Source organism: Falco punctatus (assembly GCF_963210335.1).
Source record: "Falco punctatus genome assembly, chromosome: 3".
Lineage (NCBI taxonomy): Eukaryota > Metazoa > Chordata > Aves > Falconiformes > Falconidae > Falco > Falco punctatus.
The window spans coordinates 66,521,547-66,527,546 of NC_137582.1; positions in this window are offsets into that span (position 1 = coordinate 66,521,547).

Consider the following 6,000-nt stretch of genomic DNA (forward strand, 5'->3'; position numbering starts at 1 on the left):
TGGAGAGATTTTTCATTTTTAATAATTTTTAATCACTGGAATGTGGATATCTGTTCCTCATATATTAGGCCACTATCCGATGACTAAACCCTGGAGAAATTAGTATCTCTGGTATCTACACTATAACAGAAATTGAAGTAATACATTTAGGAGGTGTAAAGTCCTTTTACAATGAGGCATCTCTGGGTTTAAAAATTTAGTTTTGATGAAACAATATAATTTTTCAGTGTTTAGAATTCAGGAAAGACTAATTTTGCTGAGATTCTTAATGTTTGTTGAATATTGACAATGTTTCCAATAGTGGGTATGTCCCATGCGAGGAAAAGAAAATAATACCTGATAAAGTTACGTACTTACCACACAAAATAGTGACAGCCAGTCTGAGAACTACAGGAGTTGCACAGGCAGCCTTTGCGGACATCCTTTTAAGGTGGGCTATGAAGGTAGCACAGCAACTGTTTGACTTCACAGAATCACAGAATGGCCAGGGTTGGAAGGGACCTCTGGAGATCAGCCAGTCCAACCCCCAGCTAAAGCAGGGTCACCTACAGCAGGTTTCAGATGATCACATCCAGGCAGGTATTGAATGAGGGACTCCACACCCTCTCTGGGCAGCCTGTTCCAGTGCTCTGTCATCGACAAGGTAAAGAAGTTCTTCTCATTCATAAGGAACTGTCTGTGTTGCAGTTTGTGCCCGTTGCCCCTTGTCCTGTCGCTGGGTGCCACTGAAAAGATCCTGGCCCTGTCCTTCTGACACTTGCCCTGAAGATATCTGTATGCATTGGTAAGATCCCCTCTCAGTCTTCTCTTCCCCAGGCTGAATAGGCCCAGCTCTCTCAGCCTTTCCTCATAAGGGAGAAGCTCCGGTCCCCTAATGGTCTTCGTAGCCCTCTGCTAGGCTCTCTCCAGTGGTTCCCTGTCTCTCTTGAACTGGGCAGCCCAGCACTGGACACAGCACTCCAGGTGCTGCCTCAGCAGGGCAGAGCAGAGGGGCAGGATCACCTCCCTCCACCTGCTGGCCACACTCCTAATGCCCCCCAGGATCCCATTCTCACATCCTTCTCCGCAGAGCTGCCTCCCAGCAGGTCAGCCCCAGCCTGTGCTGGTGTGTGGGGTTGTCCCTCCCCAGGTGCAATACCCTGCACTTGCCTTTGTTGAAGTTCATGAGGTTCCTCTCCGCCCAGCTCTCCAGCCCGTCCAGGTCTGGCTGAATGGCAGTGCAGCCTTCTGGTGTGTCAGCCACTCCTCCCAGGTTTGTACCATCAGCAAACTTGCTGAGGGCACACTCTGTCCCTTCATCCAGGTGTCACTGATGAATAAGTTGACCAGGACCGGACCTAGTACTGACCCCTGGGGAACACCACAAGCTACAGGCCTCCAGATGGACTCTGCGCTGCTGATCACAACCCGCTGAGCTCTGCCATCAGCCAGCTCTCGATCCACCCCACTGCTTGCTCATCTGACCCACACTGCCTGAGCCTACCTGTGACGGCTATTATATACATATCTCCTGTTATTGGCGACATAAGAAGAATAGCAAATGTTTTTATGTAGCAGAAGTATTGCAGAGCACCAAATATCACAGCAGTTACTAACACAAAAATAAAGCATGCAGTTTGTCATAACTGCAAAGTGGCTTACTACTTTCAGTTACTTTCAGAGTTGCTTCTGTACCTGTGGTCACTGGATCTTGGGATCACGCTGGCCTTGTCTGTGCTACTAGGGGCATGTGGTACTACAGCTGTGAATTTCTTTAAACATAGTAAGAGATGTGAAATGACCTGAATGTGCAAGAATTTGCAGCATTGAGATCAAATCTATAAATGGCTTTGGGATGAAAAAGTTGATGCTTAGTTAGGATCACTGGGATGTGAGGGTCAGAGGAGATGAAGGCTCGGGGAGATGAAGGCAGTGCTCTGCCACTGGTGTGCCTGTGAGCTTGAAAACCAAATCTCCTTTGAGAACTAATTGTAATTAACTCTCAGTTTTCAGGGTAATGGAGGATTTTGGTACCCAAGAGAAAAGCACAGATAATACAAATGTATGTAAATGAAGTTTAGAAAATACAGGGTCTGCGCAAAGCCCATGCAGTGCACTGCCACGAACGTAAAATTTTACTACTTCCAGTCCCAAGTTGATTTGTGTTAACTTTAACCTGAATGACTGAGAATTTCTACTTCCAAAGATATAAACATGGGCAGACTTTCACTGTAGTAGGGTGGATCTAAGAGACATTCTAAGATTTTTTTCAAACATGTGACATGATGACATTACTGGATGCCAAAACCCCCCCAAAATCCTGGAAGAATGTCCAGAGTCTTCAATATGGACAGAAGAAGAGGACACATCTGAGGAAACCCAAATAGGTACTAGTAGTTGGGTCTCTTCCAAATGAAAGAGAATCAATGAAATCTTAATGTATCCATGCCCACATAATTAAAAGCAGGATCTTGTCCAGGAGCTCAAAGGAAGTTAAACTGCTTGAAAACTCCAGTCCTGTGCTTTAGGGCACTTTTGGAGTCTTTAAGTTTTGAGCAAAACCTCTGTGCATGAAAATTAACACCTAAGTGCTCAGCAAAACTCAAATGAAGTTTCCTATTTTTTCTTCAACAAAAACTGATGCGGAACAATGCGATAATTTCAGGTGCCCTCTAAGCAAAGAATTCATTTTCAAGTGCTGCCTTTTAAAGCCTATTGTGTTATGGATTAGTAAGCTTAAGTCTTGAATTACAAAATTAATCACTTATTAATTACTTCTGGGAAGCATGTTACACAGTTCCTGCTGAAATCATGTAGCCTTAAGACAAGAGATACTTATGCATCTGGTGATAAGCCCTGAGACAGTAGTTTTCCGTCAATGGCAAGTTTCCTGAAATCATGAGTGAATGGTAGGAAAACCTGGAATTTATTTTTGTAATTTAAAATATATATGTGATACCTACATGGCTAACCATTTGGTATGAATTTAGTTAAAGGCTGTTTTACTAAAGATGTTATTCTATTGCTCTGTTATTTTCTTCCCCTGCAATTATTCTTTAGAAATTTTACTTATATGAAGAAATATACAGCTCATAACCTGATATGCCTAATATCAAATCAGTGGAATTTCACAATAGTGCCCCTGATGGATTTTGCCATAGTAGCACTTTTGTATTTATATGGAAAGCTCAAATCCAACCTACCTCTTTGAACTTAAAAGTTTAGTAAGAAGAGTAAAATTTTAAGGATTAGTGTCTCTGAAAAATTACCTCTTACAGTTTTCATCATTTACCTTAACATCGTCTTTGCTGACATAAATTTGTGTAAAGGATGATACCTCAGCAGAGGGGCAAAAACTGAACAGTACAAGAGTTCTGGATGTATTTTCAATAATTCGGAATCTGGCATGTAGAAAAACAATCTGAAAAACACTGTGGCAGAGGAGAAGAATTTCAGAATATAAAAATACTTTATGTTGCTCTTCTCCAAATGAAAACTTTCATCATCTCATTTGAAACTTAGTTTGGTATTATTTTGAAAATAGGGTGAATAACATATTCAATGAAATGTTTGGGGAAGTGTTCTTTTTTCAGTCATCCTGAAATAATAAGGATGAACAGGCAGTTTTGGAGTTACGTGAAATTAAATGTAGTCATCAATAATATTAATTATGATGGTTACTGTTGTTATACAAATAACTGATATTTTCAGAAAGCTTCTGTTTAAGACATTAGGTTATCAAGAACGCAATTCAGAAATGGTGGTAACTTACTCTTACCACCTGTTCTTCAATGTCTTTGGATGACTCCTCCAGATTTTTTCTTGTGCATTTTGTTTTGAGGGCTACTAACACAGAGGAAGTGTAACTGATGTAGTTGTGTCTCTCATATTTACTATATGTTTTTTTATATCTTTTATAAGTACTTCATGGCTGTATGCCATTTACAGGGACTACCTTGGATATAATGGTCTTCATCTTATTTGCTGTATCTACTAATTTAGTGTTGTAGAGCTTACAAAGCGGTTGTCATAGATAACATATCTCTCAATATACATATATATATATATGATATGTTTTCGGGTTCTTCCACGCATTATTTTAAGTACTTGATATTTAGAGAACAGCTTATCTCATTTCAACTATTGGTTCTCTGTTTTTCAGATGCAAAAGAAAGTTTTAGAATCTCGTAGGACTCATGGGTGGTTTATGTACACGGTTTATTACTGCACCCTTTCTCAGTCATACTTGCATTTATAATGCAATGAAGTGAGTCACTGTCACTGAAAATGCAGTGATAGAGTAGTAACAGATCACTAATTCTGCAGCTTTCATGAAATTAAACTATGTGTAACTAAGCAGTGCAGAGAGTTAGGGGTGGAGTAGAATCTGGCACATATTCAGGAAAATGCATTTCCTTTTTCAAAGTGAAAGGTTGGGTGGCTTTACTTGTACTATTGGTGAGAGGATCTGCCTAGCTGATTGGAGCCCTGTAAGCCCCGCACCATCAGGGGAAGAGCTGGGGTGTGGAGGAAGTTGGTTTGGAGATTTGTCAATGCCTCGATCTAAATACTCTATGAAAGAAGTGACACAGTGCTTGACTAAGAAACAATGGTAACACTTTGCATTTTCCGCTGACTGTCTCAAACCCCTTGCAAATACCGTTAGACTTGTAAGCGTTCATTAATAAGAATAAATAGTATTTAATAATTGCAAAACATGCAGTGAAAGAAGTAATCCTATTTTCTATTCTTAATTCACTTTTTGAAATGAAATTCTCATGATAGCATTTTTAGATAGGTTTTAACAGAGTATATAGCTCAAAAGAGGCTTGTTTACCATTATGTAGGAAGTCTGCTGTAAAACAAGGAACAGAACCCAGATTTCTTGTTTTGTGTGTCTGTTGTAACAAAACAATCCTCTGTCCTTCATACAACAAATGATTTGGTCCTACAGCCCATCAGTCTTCCATTATTTTTGAGATGGAGTCAGTGGTTTGACGATGCACAAGCATGTCTCTGAAGTAAAGTGCAAGACTTTACCGTAAATAAGGAACAGTTACACCTAGGCATCATCTAGCTCCTCCTTAGGTGGCCTCTGTCCAGGGTCTTCTAAGACTGTTTTGTATAAAACATGCTTGTTTTCACTGTATACCCTTAGGATGTGGGTATTCATGGCGTTGTATCTCAGTTACTGATGCATCCCTTTTCCTGTGGTTGGTGTTGCCGCACAAGTGCTCACCCAGAATCCCACTGAAATGACAGTGCTGCTAGCATGCTATTTTAGGCTGAGGCAGCCATGCTTTTTACTACCAGGGCTGCATTATATGATACATATATATCCAATATAAACAATATACCTTCAGAAGTGGGTTTCAGCTGGGAGATGATAATGGCTTGCAGAAAGCTTCATTGCTTCAACTGTGGCTAGTTTTGTTGAATTAATGGTGTGGCATCATATGAATAACTAGTGAGGGTCTGATATTCTTTGCCAATTCATTCCCTCCCACAACTGGGAATTTGGACTCTCCAGCAGCTCCTGCCCTGGGACAGCCTGCTGCTGTCAGTGTTATAAACCATCAATGCAATCATATGCTTTCACAAGTCACAGTCAATGAAAGAGCTGTAATTGTCCATTTTTTTCATTTAGGCATGTCATTGTGGTCTCAGAGGGATCAATGGGGCAAAGTCCATCTGGTAGCTGCTTACTAGTTGTATCCTTTGGGGGTCAGTTCTAAGGCTGATTCTCTTCTGTAATATACTTTTAATGAACTGAATGATGAGACAGAGATAGGACATTTGCTGTGCTGTCAGAAGATGACAGTGGGCAGAGCTACTGTTCAGAAGGATCTTTGTGGGCTGGAGAAATGGGCTTGCAGGTACTGCGTGAAGTCAAACAGTGTCAGGTGCAGAGTCCTGCATGTGGGATGGAATAACTCTGTGCACCAATACAGTTTGGAGCTGACTAGCTGCAATACAGCTTTGGAGGAAAGGCCCTGGGAATCATGGTCAACAACAAACTGA